Source organism: Choloepus didactylus, chromosome 1 (genome assembly GCF_015220235.1).
Source record: "Choloepus didactylus isolate mChoDid1 chromosome 1, mChoDid1.pri, whole genome shotgun sequence".
In the NCBI taxonomy this organism is placed as follows: Eukaryota; Metazoa; Chordata; class Mammalia; order Pilosa; family Megalonychidae; genus Choloepus; species Choloepus didactylus.
Window position 1 is genome coordinate 67,105,360 of NC_051307.1, and position 18,889 is coordinate 67,124,248.

Here is an 18,889-nt window from a genome sequence, read left to right on the forward strand (position 1 = left end):
CTAAGGCCATAAAAGTGTCCAAACTAAGGCATCAACAACAGGGTACCTTCACTGAAGGATGGCTGATGGCATCCAGAGAAACCTCTGTCAGCTGGGAAGGCACATGGCTGGTGTCTGATCCAGGGTTCTGGTTTCAAAATGGCTTTCTCCTAGGACATTTCTCTCTAAGCATCTGAGGGTGTTTTAGTTTATCCTTGGGTAAACTCTGGGCTTTATCTCTTAGCTAAACAACATTCCGCCTGCATCTCCAAGCATGTCTAAGCATCAGCATCAGCAAAAGTCTTCTTTCAACAGCCATCTCCAAAATGTCTCTGTTACCTGTAGCACTGAGCTCCTTCTGTCTGAGCTCTTATAGGGCTCCAGTAAACTAATCAAGACTGACCCGGAATGGGTGGGGCCACACCTCCATGGAAATAATTAAATCAGAGTTATCACCTAAAATTGGGTAAGTCACATCTCCATGGAAACACTCAATCAAGAGGTCACACCATAATCAGAAAGATTAATCAATCTGCCCCTACAAGATTGCATTAAAGAATATGACTTTTTCTGGGGGACATAATATATACAAACCAGCATATCCCATTTTCTCTTTTTTGATGCTGACTAACCTTGAAAGGACAGAAGCCAATCTTAGACATCCTTTGCTGCCTGTGGCTGAGTCAAGAACTGGCTTCACCACAGGCTAAATGTATGGTAGCAGTTAAATGAACAATGATATCTTATATTTTTGCTAGACAATTAGGAATAGCCAGGAGCCATTTTGTATGGTAGCTTTCTATCTCACCAGAACTGTAGAATTCAAACCAGAGAGTGTTTTGGATTGAACTATGACTCCATAAAATCATGTTTAAGTCTTAATCCCTGGTTTTGTTTGTATGACCTTATTTGTAAATAGGACATTTAAAAATATTATTAGTAGTTAAAATATAGACTCATTTGTGAATAAAAATTTCAAGGATCCTATTTAGATGAAGCCAAATTGAAACAGGATGGGCTTTAATCCATGTATGTTTGGAATCTTTATCATCAGAGGAATTTTTAGACACAGTCCGTAGAAGCCAGAGGTCAGTAAAAGCCATAAGTCATGAAAACCAAAAGAATGAGATAGATCACCATGTGATAGAGGCAGAGATGCAAGCCAGGTAACCCTAAGTGTGTTGGCAAGCAAACACCAGAACACTAAGCACGCTGGGAGAAAGCACGCCCTATTGAAACCTTGATGTTGGCCTTCTAGGCCCCAAAACCGTGAGCAAATAAATTCCCGCTGTTTAATCCAGCCAGTTTCTGGTATTTATCATAGCAGAATTGGCAAACTAAGACAATAGTATTAGTCTCAGTGCTCTTTTTTGACTGCCTAACAGAGAAAAGATCATGGATTCTAGGAGATGATGGAAGAGTTTAATTTGAGAAGAATCATTTTAGGTACAATGGCAGATTGTAGCTTTTTTCTATAGAGACTACTGAAAGTCAAAACCTTACTTTGCTTGAGGTATATAGTACTACCCTTTGACCAAGTGCCTTTCACTTGAAAGTAACACAGGTCCTCTTGTTTGAATGATAAAGTTGTGATTTAGTCTTATATTGGAAAACGTAAAAATAGAACCACATAATCTGAAAATAGTGGAACAGGGTATCTAGAAAAGAATGGATACTGAATTAATATGTCATCAAGAGGATTATAGGAGATTGTGTAAGTGAAACATCATACCTAATGCCTAAAGAAATTTAGTATATGATAATTTTTGATTGTTATGATCAAATTATCACATACAGGTTAATCCTGAGCCAACAATACTAATATTTTCCAACATATAATTCTTATCTGTTTACACCTCATTATGCCTTTAGTCCATTCTTTCCTCCCTCTCTACCACCTTGATTTCAACCACATTCTCATCTCATACTTGTATGTTCTCCCCTATGTTAATCATTGCTTACCCCTGTAGTAGAACCAGAGGTCCACTTCTTTTTTCTCTTCACACTTCTGCAACTTGAGACACTTTACTTATATCCTGCTATCCATTAATATTTTTAATCATTTTTCCATCCATTTCTAAATAAAGGGCAGAGCTAGAGACCATGACCCTGGTGTCAATATTTAAATTGTAAGGAAGATATTGAGGAGGGAGAGGCAAGACAAAGTGAAGTGGGATACAGGATTGAGTTATCACACTGAATAGAAACTAGACTTTTATTAAATTTCATCATTTTTTAAATATGGATGTATTGGGGAGTTATAGTTAAGTAATGGTTAGGCTGTGCTTCTGAATAGAATTATTTAAGTTATTGCTAATAATTCCAGATTTCCTTGGTGGAGAGTCTTTACCTTACCTTCCTCCTTTCTCCCTTTTCCTTGTCTTCCTTCTCTTTGATACAGCTGCTATTAATCACTTTTATAGGTTCTCTTGTGGTTCCTCTGCAATTACAAGCTTATACCATAAACCACATCCTATTTCCTTCTTGTTAAACTCTCCACTTGATCCTCCAGTGTCCAATATTTGACATGTCCCTATTTCCTACCTACAACCAGTTATACTTTCTGATGCTCTCCCCTTGCATGTGTAGTCACAGTCATGGTGTTACTAGAAATCTTTCCATTCTTTGCCCAATCCATATCAGATAGCATGGTCTGATAATCCTTTACAAGGAGTTTTTCTACCTATTTCTAGTATTTAACTGTTGGTTTTTTTTTTCTCCTAACACCAGCCAAGAATGCTTAGGCTCCAGTTTCAAGGCAACCTCAGTATAGCCAGTTTTATATCTTCTGGGCTCCCGTATTGCAATTATCTGTCTTCAATTCTATCTCATTTAAAAAATTGTAAACTTCTTGAGATAAAGTACTATGTCTTATGGGTATTTTTCTCCCCAGTGTTTTACTATACTGAGCTCTTTTTAATCACTGAACGAGAAACGCTGAATTGAACAATGAATGGAAAGTTTCCAGCAGTGTGAGGGGAAGGATAGGAATGGGATATAATATACTTCTACACACAAATAAGGGTTCATTAAGTACTCAGCCAGAACCAGAACAAACAGCTATAATGAATCTTAACTGTTCTAATTGTTCCAATGTGTCTAGACCAATGACTACACTTTAAAAAAGAAAAATAATCACATTTAGAAAATATATGCTCTCTGTATAGAGAAGTTGGTATTTATCTATTATAACAAGGTTCCCTAATGAAAGAAAACCCTTGTATCTCCATCAACATTACAAATGAACTTTTCTTGCATCTATGAATAAGGAAGCCTATTTATTTTATCATTATTTGTTTTATTACAAATAACAGGCTTTTTGCACCTACAGACAAAGAAAACAATGGCAAAGAAGCAATCACTGGGAAAAATACAAACTGCGAAATGCTACCATCTTTATCATGTATTAAGTATAATTGCAATAAATTATTGTCACCCTGCAAATCAAATCTTTTCCAGAATTCCAGAAGGAAGAGCAAATTTATCAAATAGTGTCTGTTTTGCAATAAAAGGGAATCATTAGAAATTTGATTAGAGCACTTAAACTTATTTAATACTCAGAAATGTTCAAGTCCTTTGGAGATTTCCTAGTTAATAGAATTAACCTAGAGCATAATTAAATTTGTCTGAATTAAAGTCCTTTTTCAATGATAATACCTGAAATAGAAGTAGTCTCCAGGGAAAAGACATAGTAATTACATTAATGGTAAATTGGTTACCACATTTGCTCTTTTGGCTATTTAATCCCTGAAGAATTCTACAGCTGGATAGATTCCCAGGTATACCCTTTCTCATCAACTATTTTGCCTTTTTTTCATTTCAATTAATATTAGCTTCATCACTATTTCTTAATCTGAACATTAATAGCAAAATGATTTGTCTTGTCCTTCCCTGTTCCTACTACAAATTGCAAGGATAATAAAACAAGCTAGTGCAACCCACCCAGCTAACTTGAAATTTCACAATTTAATTGCTACAGAATGGGTCAAGTCACTGTAGGCAAACTGGAGTTTCTGAAGATGTACAAAATATTAGTGCCTAAACTTCTCTTTTAGGCAATCTTCCCAAACTAATTCCAATAAATTATGAAGCTCCTTATCTCCTCATTCTGCAATATTCCTCTGTGTGTGTGTGTGTGTGTGTGTGTGTGTGTGTGTGTGCGCGCGCGCACGCGCTCTGCACAGAGCTCTGTTCAGGATAAGCACCCTACTGATGGATGATACATAATCTCTTTTACTTGCTATCGTTGGTGGCATGTGCCATACATTTTCTTCTTTGAAGTCTTTTAAAACCATGTTCCTGAATCTATTTGTCTTCAGAAAGCCCTATATTGCTTATAATCATGGTTTTGTTTGTACAGTAACATTGATTGTGAAGCCTGTGAATTGGGGTTTAAAATTTTAGGTTTATATTGTGTTGCAAAATAGTCTGTTACTATTAGCTATTCTTTGAACTTTTTTGCGTCTTCCTGGGTCACCCAGAACCTCAGCACACCTAATTCTACTATCCCTAACCTCAAGTTCTAGGCATTGCAAACAAGTAAACAAAAAACTACTATACATTATTAAATGTTCCCTTGGTGATAGGAGAGGGTAGGTTGTTGAGGGATGGTAGTGGTATCTGCCCAGCCCCTTAATAATCATAGTGGCCAAACCAGATATCATCCTCCTCTAGTCTTCTGGATCTCTTTGTTTATATACTTGCTCTATTCTGTGCTATAGTTATGTTTGGACATGTGATGTGCTATATTGTACAGAAAATTTGTAATTCCACAAATAAATTTGTTGTTCATATTTTCATACCCTCATAATGATTAATTTGTCATTTGTGCCTCACTAATTTTGTTGTGAACATCAAGTAAAATAATGTGAAAATATTTTCAACTATAACCAGCTATACAATTGCAAGGTACCTGAACAAATATTGACTACCTGTTGACTATGTAAAGGGAACATACTTTTTTCTCACTTGTAAGGAGCTACTTAAAAAAAGAATTAATACATATTCAGTTCTTGGAATGTGCCAGAAATTGTATATTATCTCATTTAATCCTCACAATCAGTTAAAGTATCTCCATTTCCTCATGAAGAAAATGAGATTCTGAGAGATTAGCTAAGGCTTTAAGTTGACATCATAGATAGCTGTACTCGATTCACCTTCAGATCTTAAAACAATATCCACACTTTCTTTTATCATGTATTACCTATCTCTTAGGAGGTCTGCATACGTGAACTGATATATGGTATGTGAAATTTATACTTTTTAATATCAAGTAGTATGCAATATAAATTACTTTCTCTAGAAAATTAAAAGGAGTTTAAAAACATTATTTTCTCCTGTTTTAACTAGGTACATGAATTTACATAGAAAAGTGTAATATTATACACATAACATCCAGCCAGATACTCTCTTAAGAATAAGCTCTGGCTTAATCATTGATGTGGTTTGATTGTAAAGTTTCCAGCACCCCACATATAGAAACATATCTCTGGCTTATAGACTTGTGACTAAAATTTCATAAGGGAATTGTATCTTTCTAACTGTGTCTTGCATAGTACTTGGCAGGTAGGCAGTACTCAATAAGAGAACACTCATTAAATGCACAAATGAGGGAGCTATGGGAAACAATAAAGACAGCAGTGTATTTTAGCAGGTGCACTATGAATGGTAGTTGGGTGACTTGGATAGCAGTTCTTGATCATTTACCAACTACTTGAATGACCTGGGAAAAGTCATTGAATTTTTGAGATTCCATTTTATTGCTTCAGAAGACTTATTACATCTCAAATATCCTTTCCAGCTCAAAATTTTTCTAATTTCCAGGGTTGCTCAAAAGGATACTAATGTCCTTTTTCCTGAAATCACAAAGCTTAAGCTTATATTGATACATAACAGACTTCAGAATCTCTGATCCATGATATGGTCTATTGCCTGTCCTCAGTTTCCAAGTTCTAATACATCCTTGGACTTTCTCCCTGATACATTGTTTTTTAGTGAGGCCATTGCATATTTCTTGCTGTTTAGGTTTCTCTCATCTTTTTCACCTGTCTTCAGCCTTTTCTACTGTTAAAAAGACCCAATTTAACATTATGAACATGAGCGTAAATAAAGGCTAAAGGAAATATAGGTGTTTAGTGTATATATAAAAAACTAAATAGACCCCCACCTCTGCATGATCTAATCAAACTATTGAGTGGTAAAGATAGGGAATTCTGAAAGCTGCAAGAGAGTAGCAACATATTGCATGCAAGAGATTCTCAATAAGATTAACTGCTTTTAATTTACCATCAGAAAGCATGGAGGCAAGATGGCAGTGTAATGACATTATTAAAGTGCTGACAGGAAAAATAAATATCAACTATGATTTCTATATCCAGAAAAACTATCTTTCAAAAATGAGGGAGAGATTAAACATTTTCCAATAAACAAAAGATGGGTCAGATTGTCACCACTACATTGACCCTACAAAAATTCCTGAAAGATAGTAGATCAAAGCCAAATGAAGAAATAAAGATCTCCGGTAAGGATAACAACATGGGTAAATATAAATGCCAGTACTGTTGTATTTTTCATTTGTAACTCCACTTTTTAGTTGCTACCAGGATCTAAAAGGCAAATGCATAAAATTTAATGATAAATCAATGGTTTGGGGCTCACAATACACAAATATGTAATTTGTGACTAGAACTACATAAAACTGGGGACTGTGGGGTATAGGAACATATTTTTGTGTATGCTATTGAAGTTAAGTTGGAATCAAATCAAATGAGACTATTATAGATTTAGTATGTTAAATTTAAGACCCATAGTAAATACAAAGAAAATATCAGAGTATATGCAAGCTCACAGAGACAGAAAGAAGAATACATGTTTTTACGTTCGGGGGACATGGCTAATTGAGTGTTAATATTTAATGGGTGTAGGGTTTCTGGTTGGGGTGAGGGGAAATTTCTAGTGGTGAGGCTGTCACAACATTGTGAATTTGATTAATTCTAACAGCTTGGAGCTGTTGAGGTGGGAAAGTTTATGTTGTACAGAAACTGAAAGAAAATAAGAACTACAAAAGAGACGATGACAATTAAATGCATTATGTGATCCTGTACATGACCTAATAATGCAGGATAAAGGCTCAAAAGGATATTTTTAGGAAATATGAAAAAATTAGAATATGGGCTGTAAGCTTTATATCAATGTTAAATTTCTTGAACTTCATAACTGCACTTAAAGTGGTTATAAAAGTGAATGCCCTTGTTTTTTGGAAATGTACATGGAAGTAATACATGTTCAATGAGTGTGATGTATAACATATTCTAAAATATTCAGAATATAGACAGGTAGGTAGGTAGGTAGGTAGATAGGTAGGTAGGGAGATGGATGGATTGATAGATGGGTAGATAGATTAGATAGATAGATAGATATACAGACATATATAGATAGATACGGAAAATGTATCAAAATGTTAAATTTGGTGAATCTTGGTATCTGGAGGGTAGGGATATGTTAGAATTCTCTGTATGGAGTTTCTATTTTTTTTTTCAACTGTCCTAAGTTGGAAATTATTTCAAAATAAAAATTGTTGGGAAAATATACGACATTTTGATGCTGGAATTTTTTTCCTCTACAAAGCTGGCTTTCAATCATTTTATTTGAAGAATAATTTAAGCTTTGGAGATACACTAGTTTTACCCTTTCTATATCTCAGTTGATTTTAAGGATTTAGATACAAGTGAATCCCAAATATAACATAGATATATTTTTTAATCTGCTAACTGACTTTACAAAAGTGTATGAAGTAACGTGAGAATATTTTTGACTGAGAAATCATAAAAGTAGAATTAGGCGTTCAGTTAGGGATGGTAAGCCTTTGTGAGCTTCTAGTTGTCATTTAGAGGGAAATTGCTAGGTCATATATACAACTGTTTTTTTTCAACCCAAATAAAGAGAAGTAGAGAACTGAATACTGATCCAGTGAATCTAAATAACTAGATTTAAAGAAATCAACATTGTTTTCAAACATTTGTTTTAACTTGCCAATTATTAATTTATAAATCAAGCTATTTATTGTGATGATGTATGTATTTTTTATTGAGAGACAAAACTATGCCATGAAAACCTCCCTTTTTAAGTGTACAATTCAGTGTTTTATGGTATACTCACAAAGTTATACAGCCGTCTTCAGTATTTCCAGAATGTTTTCATCTCCCCCAGAAGAAACTCAGTACCCATTAGCACTTTCTACTTGTTCTCCCCTCACAACCAATAATCTATTTTCTGTCTCTGTGGATTTTCTGGCTGTGGGCCTTTCATATAAATGAAATCATACAATATGTGGCTTTTTGTGTATGACTTATTTCACGTAGTGTAGCATTTTCAAGGCTTATCTCTTTTGTAGCATGTGTCAGTACATTTGTGTGGGTGTGTGTGTGTGTGTGTGTGTGTGTGTGGCTGAATAGCCTTTCATATTCTGTTTATACAATCATCATCAATTGATGGCCATTTGTGCCATTTCTCCTCTTTGGCTATTATGAATCATGTTGCTCTGGATTTTCATATACGATTTTTATGTAAACATATGATTTCAAATATCTTGGATAAATGCCTAGAAGTGGAATTGCAGGGTAATATAGAAACTCAATATTTTACTTTCTGAGAAACTGGCAAAGAATTTTTCAAAACAGCTGCACCACTTTACATTATCACCAGCATTAAAAGGCACCCAATTTTTTTCATATCCTCGATGACAACTGCTATAGTCTTTCTTTGTGATTATACTCAAAACTCATGTATCTCAAGTGGTATTTCTTTAAGGCTTAATTTGATTTTAATTGTTTTGATTTACCTAATGACTAATGATGTTGTGCATCTTTATATGTCTGATGGTCATTTGCGTATCTTTTTGGGAGAAATACCTATTCAAGTCCTTTGCCATTTTTTAAGTGGGTTATGTACCATTTTATTGTTGAGCTATAAGAGTTCATTATATATTCTGGATCCAAGTGTCATCAGATACATAATGTAAAAATAATTTCTCTTATTCTGTTGGTTGTAATTTCCCTTTCTAGATGGTGTCCTTGTAAAGATAAAGGTTTTAATTTTGATGAAGTCTAATTTCTCTCTTGTTCTTTTGTTTTGTGTACTTTAAGTGTCATATCTAAAAAAAAAAAACACTGCTTTAACCCAGCCCTGAGAATTTACACATATGTTTTCTTCTAGAAATTTTATAGTTTCAGTTTTTAAATTGAGATTTTGTGTTAAATTTTCTGTATAGTGTGAGATAGGGTCCAGCTTCATCTTTTCATGTGACTGTGCCAATCTCCCAGTACCATTTGTTGAGAATACTATTCTTTCCCCATTAACTTGTCTTGGCATGCTAGTCAAAAGAGAATTGACCAAAAATGTAAGAATTTATTTCTGGACATAATGATATTCCATTGATGTTTACATCTCTCCTTATACTGGTACCATATTGTCTTGATTATGGTAATTTTGTGGTAAATTTTGAAATCAGGAAGTATGAATCCTCCAAATTTATACTTCTTTTATGAGATTATTTTGGCTATTCTCTATCTCTTGCATGTCTGTAAGATTTTAGGACCATATTGTCAATTTCTGCAAAAAAAATGAGATTGTGTTAGAAATTATGTTAAATTTGTGAATATATTTGTTAACTTAGCAGTGTTAAATCTTCCAATCCATGACAGGCAACTTTCCATTTATGTAGATTCTTAATTTCTTTCAACAATGTTTTTTGTTTTCAGTGTAGGTTTTAAACTTCTTTTCATTTGCTTGTTTATTGCTATGTATACTGTTCTTTCAGGTGCTATATTAAGTGGAATATTCTTTCTTATTTTCATTTTCAGATTGTTAATTTCAAGTTTATAGAAATATAATTGATTTTATAGTGATCTTGTATCTGAAATTTTGCTGCACTGGTTTATTTGCTTGAATAATAATTTCCCTGAATATAGTCTCCAGTACAATGTTGAATAATAGTGGCAAGAGTGGATATTTTTCCCTTGTTCCTGATCTTAGGAAGTGTGTTTCTTTCTCCATGTATGTCATTAGCTGTGGGTTTTTCACAAATGCCTTTATCTGTCTGAAGAGATTCCTAGCCTGATGATTTTTTTTTCCATGTAAGTTTCTTCTGTTCTGTCAATGTTTTTCTATGTCTGTTGAGATGATTATGTGATCTGTCCCTTATTCTATAGATTTGGTGTATTACACTAATAGTATCCTCCCCGCCCCCCATTTTAAACCATCCTTGCATTCCCAGAAAAAAAGTCCCTCTTGGTCATAGTATTTAATACTTTTTTGTTTGTTTGTTTGTTTGTTTTTTAAGTTTCTGGATTCAGTTTGCTATATTTTGTCAATGATTTAAATGTCTGTATACACAAGGGATTTGGTCTATACTTTGCTTTCCTGTGATGACTTTTTCTTTTGTTGGTAACTGAGTAATACTGACCTCATAGAATGAGTTTCAAATGTTCCCTGTTATTTTATTTATTTTTTTGCAATTGTTCATTAACGATTGGTGTTAATTATTTGAAAGTTTGGTAGAATTTACCAGTGAAGCCATCTTTCCCTGTGTTTTTCTTCGTAAGAATTTTTGATGCTAACTTTTTTCACTTGTTATAGGCTTTGGTAGAGTGGATTATGTACCCCAGGAAAGGCATGTTCTTTTTTTAACAACTTTTTAAAAAATTTATTAGAGAAGTAATGGGTTTACGTAACAATCATGCATAAAATATAGGATCCCCAAATACCGCCTCACCACCAACACATTGCATTGGTGGAACATTTGTTCCAACTGATGATAGCACATTTTTATAATTGTGCTGTTAATTAAAGTCCATGCTTTAAGTTAGGGTCACTGTTTGTTTAGCATAGTTCCATGGATATTTTTAAAGTTTTTATTCTGTTACCATATATACAATCTAACATTTCCCGTTTTAATCACATTCAGATATATATTTCAGTGCTGTTAGTTGCATTTACAGTGTTTTGCTGCAATCACCATCATACATTACTAAAATATTTCCATCATTCCAAATAGGAGCCCTATACATTTTAAGCCTTAAGTTTCCATTCACCATGCCCACAACATCCTCTGGTAAACTATATTCTAGATTTTGACTCTATGAGTTTTCTTATTCTAATTATTTCAAATCAGTGAGATCATACAATATTTGTCCTTTTGTACCTGGCTTATTTCACTTAGCATGATGACTTCTAGGTTCATCCATGTTGTCACAGGCCTTCATTCCTTTTACAGCTGAATAATATTCCATTGTATGTATATAACACATTTTATTTATTGATTCATCAGTTGATAGACACCTGGGTTGCTTCCATCTTTTGGCAATTGTGAGTAATGCTGCTATGAACATTGGTGTGTGAATATCTGTTTGAGACCCTGCTTTCAATTCTTTTGGGTATGTTCCTGGTAGTAGGATTGCCAGGTCATAAGGTAGTTCTATACTTAGCTTTTTGAGGAACTGCCTGTCTTCCACAGTAGTTGCACCATTTTAAATTGCCATAAGCAATGAATGAGTGTTCCTATTTCTCTGCATCCTCTCCAGCCAGTTAGTTTCTTTTTTTAATAGCAGCCATTCTAATGGGTATGAAATAGTATCTGATTGTGGTTTTGATTTGAATTTCTCTAATTGTTAATGATTTTGAGCATCTTTCCATGTACTTCTGGGACATTTGTATATATTCTTTGGATAGGCATCTGTTCAAGTCTTTTGCCCATTTCTTAATTCGGTTTTTCTCTTTTGGTTGTTAAGTTCAAGGCTTTATTTACATATAATGGATATTAATCTTTTGTGATATATGTGGTTTCCAAATATTTTCTACCATTTTGAAAGTTGTCTTATTACTTTCATGATGAAGTTCTTTCAGGAACACAGTGTTTTTATTTTGATGAAGTCTTATTTATCTATTTTTTCTTTTGCGTAACACAATGTGCTGTAGATGCTTTGCAATGATTCTTTCAAGGAGTTAGATAGTTATAGATACTATATTTAGATCTTTGAACTTTTGTTGTTGATTTTGGTGCATAGTGTGAGGTAGGGGTCCTCGCTCTTTTTTTTTATTTTTTCTTTTGCAGATAGAGATCCAGTTTTCCCAGAACCATTTTTTGAAGAGACTATTCTTTACCAATTGAGTGGTCTTCATCACCTTGTCAAAATCAATTGGGCATAAATGTGGGGGTTAATTTCTGAGCTCTCAATTCTATTCCATTGGTCTATATGAATGTTCTTATGCCATACCATGCTGTTTTGATTACTGTGGGTTTAATAAGTTTTAAGATCAGGAAGTGCAAGTCCTCCACTTCATCTTTATTAAGATGGCTTTAGCTTTTTGGGACCCCTAACTTCCATACAAGTTTGATGATTGGTTTTTCCATTTCTGCAATAGGTTTTTGGAATTCTGATTGGGAGTGCATTGAATCCACAAATTGCTTTGGGTAGTATTGACATCTTAATGATATTTAACCTCCCAATTCATGAACACAGAATATTCTTCCATTTATTTAGGTCTTCTTTAATTTATTTTAGGAATGTTTTTAGTTTTCATGTACAGGTCTTTTATATCCTTGGTTAGTTTTACTCTTAGGTATTTGATTCTTTTAGTTGCTATTGAGAATAGAATTTTATTCTTTATTTCTTCTTCCATTTGTTTATTGCTCATGTATAGAAATACTACTAGGTTTTGGGGTGTCAATCATGTACCCTGACCCATTGCTTAATTCATTTGTTAGCTCCAGGAGCTTTCTTGTGGATGTTTTCAGGATTTTCTGTATATAGGACCTTATCATCTGCAAATGCATAAAGTTTTACTTCTTCTTTTCCAAATTAGATGCTTTTATTTCTTTCTGGCCTTAGTGGTCTAGCTAGAATTTCCAGTACAATATTGAATAATGATAGTGACAGTTGCCACCCTTGTCTTTTTCCTGATCTGAGAGGGAAAGCTTTCAGTCTCACCATTAAGATGTAATCTGTTGATGGTGTGGCAAGATGGCAAAGCAGTGAAATGTTGAATTTAATTACTCCTCTAGGGCAGCTGGTAAATTGCCAGAAACTGTATGAAATAGATGTTTTGGGTACTTCTGTGACTGGACATGCATCATATAACAGTCTGGAATGACTGGAATGGCTGAGATCACAATGAAGAACTGTAAGATTTCCTGGACAGGGGGCTGGTGCCCCTCCCCCACAGGCATGGCAGGCTGTCTTGAAGCTGGTTCCCTGAAAGAAAAAGAAACACTCTCTTCCGGGAGCAAGGAGGAGGACTCAACCAGGCCCCAATTGCAGAATTAATTAACAAATTCAGACTGCTAATAAGAGCTCCAAGCACAAATAAACCAAAAGCACACATTAAAGTAATAAAGGAGGATTTGTCCCAGCATACAGGAGTCAGGGCTAAAAACAACAACAAAAATAGCAGAGACTTTTGGAGATGAGGTGTTCAGAACACTGGGAAAGGACTTGGCTCCAAGAAAAAGGTGCACATAGAATGGATACCAATTTGGGCTCTTATTTGCCAGCCCAGGGAGCTGGGGTCTGGCTCTGCAAAGGTTTTTTCTTTTCTTTTCTTTCTCTCTAACTGTTTATTTTTTATTACTTTTCAATAGTCCATAAAAGCTGCTGGAAATCTCAGACTTCAGCAATGTCCCAGCACAAGTGGAATTAAAGTTGACTGAGAGTAACAAGTCAGGTGAAAGAGATATTTCCCTAAAGTATTTTTAAATAGTCTATACTGAGAATGACAAAACTTGGGGGCTGGGAAAAAAATTAAAAAGGGATTTCTTTTTTTTAGACTATTCTAAGTAGCTCATTACAGAAAGCCTCAGATATCTGCAATTGGCAGCTGAACCTAGGCAAGAGAAGAGCTAAGATAGGTCTGAGAGACAAAGCAATAAGTCTATTGGGGGGAGGTAATCCCCTAAAGGACATAACTTCTCCAAGACAAGGGGAAGTGGGGCTCAGTTCAAGTGGTGGCCTTTATTCAGAGAATGCAGACATATGGGCTGGAAAAGATAAACAGCTCGAGTCAGCCACACCCCTGTGGCTGGTCAGGGTCTGCTGAGAACTAAAGACACATCGCCTCTTTCACTGGACAGGATAGGAAAAGCACAGAATCTAGAGGCATTACAGGAGGGTCTGACAACCTGTAGGGTCTCATTTTCAGGGAAACTTCATATGGATTGCACTCTTCTCCTGAAACCTGGGACTGTCTGGACTGGGAAAATCTGACTGGGGTTGATCATATCTGGAGACACCCTCTTGCAAAAAAGTTACATAGAGGCAGGGCAAGAACCAGTAAAACAAGAGCTGAAAAATACTGATCTACTAAACAGAAACTATGTTAGAGGTGTAAAATAAGTTGAACTGAATGCCAAAGAACAGATAGACAACAAAGTCAACCAACAAGAAAACCCTAAGTAAGAGAGTGAAAATGAGCTCCAGAATAAACTATTCAAGAAAATCAGATGCTAGATAGTTAAAAACATGGAGGCATACTAGGGAACATGAAAATATGGACCAGGAAGAGGAAAAGAAAGCTAACACTTCAACTGAGATATAGGAATTGAAACAAATAACTAAAGAAGTTCAAAGAAATCTTCAAAATCATATAAAGGAGCTGAAATAAAATGTGGCAAAAGAGATGAAGGATATAAAGAAGACAATGGATGACCATAAGAAAGACTTTGTAAGCTTGAAAAACACAAATGGCAGAACTTATGGGAATGAAAGACACATTAGAAGAGATGGAAAACCCAATGAACACACACAACAGTAGAATTTGAAGAGGTGGAAGGAAGGATCAGTGAGCTAGAAGACAGGATATCTGAAATTCTACACATAAATGAACAGATAGGGAAAAGTATGGAAAATTTTGAGCAGGGTCCTAGGGAATGACAACATGAAGCATACAAATATGTATGTTATTAGTGTCCCAGAAGAAGAGAGGGGAAAAGGGGCAGAAAGAAAAATAGAAGAAATAATCACTGAAAATTTTCCAACTCTTATGAAACAAATAAAATTACAATCAAGAAGTGTAGCATACCTCAAACAGAATAGATCCCCAAAGACCTATTCCAAGATACTTACTGATCAGATTACCCAACATCAAAGACAAAGAGAGAATTCTGAAAGCAGCAAGAGAAAAGTGATCCATCTTATAAAAGGAAAGCTTGATAAGACTGTGCCCAGATTTCCCCATGCTAACCATGGATGTGAGAAGGCAGTGGTATGATGTATTTAAGATACTGAAAGAGAAAAACTGCCAACCAAGAATTCCATACCTCACAAAATTGTCTGTCAAAAATGAGGGAGAATGTAAAATATATTCAGACAAGCAGACACTGAGAGAGTTTGTGATAAAAGACTTGTGATACAAGAAATACTAAATGGAGCACTATAGGCTAATAGGAAAAGAGAGGAGAAAGAGTTTTGGAAAAGAGTGTAGAAATGGTGACTATAAGGACGGGTAAAAGGAGAGAAAGGAAAAAGACATATAAAATTCAAAACACAAAGTTGTAGAATGAATACACCCTTAGAGTAATAATACTAAATGTCAATGGATTAAATTCCCAAATAAAAAAGACATAGACTGGAAGAATGGATTGAGAAAAAAAAAGGAGGGGGGGAACCCATCTATCTGCATCTATCTGCTGTCTATAAGAAACTCACTTTAGAACCAAGGACAAAAATAGATAGAAAGTGAAAGGCTGGAAAAATATATTTCCTGCAAATAACAACCAGAAAACAGTAGTGGTATCCATATTAATATCAGACAAATTATACTTCAGATGAAAAAGCTTAAAAGAGACAAAGAACAACTCTATATGAATAAAATAAAAACTTATGGGATGCAGCAAAGGCAGTGCTGAGTGGGAAATTTATTGTCCTAAGTGCCTATCTTAGAAGAAAGAGCAAAAATTGAGGAATTAACAATTCACCAGGAGGAACTAGGGAAAGAACAGCAAACTAACCCCAAAGCAAGCAGAAGGAAAGAAATAACAAAGATTAGAGCAGAAATAAATGAACTTGAGAACAGGAAAACAATAGAATCAACAAAATCTGAATTTTGTTCTTTGAGAAAATCAATAAAATCAATGAACCCTTAGCTAGACTAACAAAAATAAAGAGAGAGAGAGTGATGCAAATAAATACAATCAGAAATGGGAAATGGGACATAACTATTGACCCTACAGAAATAAAGGAGATAATGAGAGGACACTGTGAGCTATATGCTAATAAATGAGACAACATAGAAGAAATGGACAAGCTCCAAGAAAAGTATTAACAGCCAATGTTGACTTGAGAAGAAATAGATAACAAACCAATCACAAGTAAAGAGATTAAGTCATTCATCAAAAAGATCCCAAAAGAGAAAAGCCCAGGACAAGATAGCTTCATATGTGAACTCTACCAAGCATTCAGGAAAGGATTATTACCAATCCTGCTCAGACTCTTCAAAGAACTGAAGAGGAGGGGAAACGACTTAACTTATTCTATGAAGCCAACATCACCCTAATTCCAAAGTCAGACAAAGATACTACCAAAAAAGAAAATGATACACCAATCACTTTAATGAATGTAGCTGTAAAACTCCTTAACAAAAATACTCACAAATCTAATCCAGCAGCACATTAAAAGAATTATACACTGTGGCCAAGTGGGATTTATTGCAGGCATGCAAGGCTAGTTCAACACAAGAAAATCATTTAATGCAATACAGTACATCAATAAATCAAAGCAGAAAAACCACATGATCATCATGATCAATGCAGAAAAGTACTTTGACAAAATTCAACATCCTTTCTGGGTGAAAATACTCAAAGGGATAGGAATAGAAGAGAACTTCCTCAATATAGTAAAGGCAATATATGAAAAACCCACAGCTAACCTCATACTCAATGGTGAAAGACTGAAATCTTTCCCTCTAAGATTGCAAACAAGACAGGGATGCCCTATGTCACCATTGTTATTCAACATTGTCCTGGAAGTTCTAGCTAGAGCAATCAGGCAAGAAAAAGAAATAACAGGCATCCAAATTGGAGAGGAAGAAGTAAAACATTCACTACTTGCAGATGACATGATACTATATGTAGAAAGTCCAGAAAAATCTACAGCAAAGAAACTAGAGCTAATCAGTGAATACGGCAAAGTGGCAGGCTACAAGATTAACACATAAAATCAGTAGTTTTCCTATACACAAGTAATGAGCAACAGGAGCAGGAAATCAAGAAGAAAATTCCATTTACAATAGCAATCAAAAGAATCAAGTATTTAGGAATAAACTTAACCAAGGCCATAAAAGACCTATTCACAGAAAACTACAAGAAATTGCTAAAAGAAATCAAACAGGTCCTTAAAGAATGGAAGAATAAACCATGTTCATGGATTGGAAGACTAAATATAGTTAAGATGTCAAGTCTATCTAAATTAATTTATAGATTTAATACAATACCAATTAAAATCCAAACAACTTACTTTTCAGAAATATGAAAAAAAAGAAAAAGAAAATCAAGTTTATTTGGAAGTGCAGGGTGCCTTGAATACCCAGAAATATCTTGAGAAAAGGAATGAAGTGGGAGGTCTCACACTAACTGGCTTTAAAACATACTACAAAGCTACAGTGGTCAAAAACAGCATGGTACTGGCATAAAAGTAGATATATCAACCAATTGAATTAAATTAAGTGTTCAGAAATAGACCCTCTCATCTATGGCCCATTTATCTTTAATAAGGCAGTCAAGCCAACACAACTGGGACATAGCAGCCTCTTCAATAAATGGTGTTTGGAGAACTAGATATCCATATCCAAAAGAATGAAAGAGGACTCTTATATCACAGCTTATCCAAAAATTAACCACAAATGGATCAATGACCTAAGCATTAGTGCTAAGACCATATGACAATTAGAAGAAAATGTAGGGAAATATCTTAAAGATCTTGTGATAAGAGGTGTTTTCCTAGACCTTACACCTAAAGAGTGAGCAATGAAAGAAGAAATAAATCAATGGGATCTCCTCAAAATTAAACATTTTTGTATATCAAAAGGCTTTGTCAGAAAAGTAAGAAGGAAGCCTACACAACACAATGGGAGACAATATTTGGAAACCACATGTCAGATAATGGTTTAAAATACAAAATATATGAAGAGATCCTACAACTCAACAAGAGGAAGACAACCCAATTAGAAAGTGGGCAAAAGGCATGGACAGACACTTTTCTGAAGACGATATACAATTGGCTCAAAAGCATATGAAAAGATGCTCAACTTCACTGGCTATCAGGGAAATGCAAATCAAAACCACAATGAGATATCTTCTCACACTTATTAGAGTGGCCACACACACTACACACACATATATATATATATAAAATCAGAAAATTACAAGTGCTGGAGAGAATGTGGAGAATGAGACACACTTATTCATTGGTGGGAATGTAGAATGGCACAACTAATCTAGAAGGCAATGTGGTGGTTCCTCAGGAAGCTAAGTATAGGATTGCCATATGTGCTCATTTGGATGTATTATGTCCCCCAAAATGCCATTATCTTTGGCGCAGTCTTGTGTGGGTAGGAAACGTATTGGTATTGATTGGGTTGGAGACATTTGATTTGATGTTTCTGTGGAAATGTGATCATTCAACTGTAGGTGAGATATTTCATTGGATAATTTCCATGGAGGTGTGGCCCCACCCATTCAGCATGGGCCTTGATTGGTTTACTGGAGTGCTACATAAGCTCAGACAGAAGGAGTGAGCTTGCTACAGCCAAGAAGGACACTTTGAAGAAAGCACAGGAGCAGAGAGAGGAGCTTCAGCTTGCAGAGACATTTTGGAGATGGCTGTTGAAAGCAGACTTTTGCTGGAGAGAAGCTAAGAGAGGA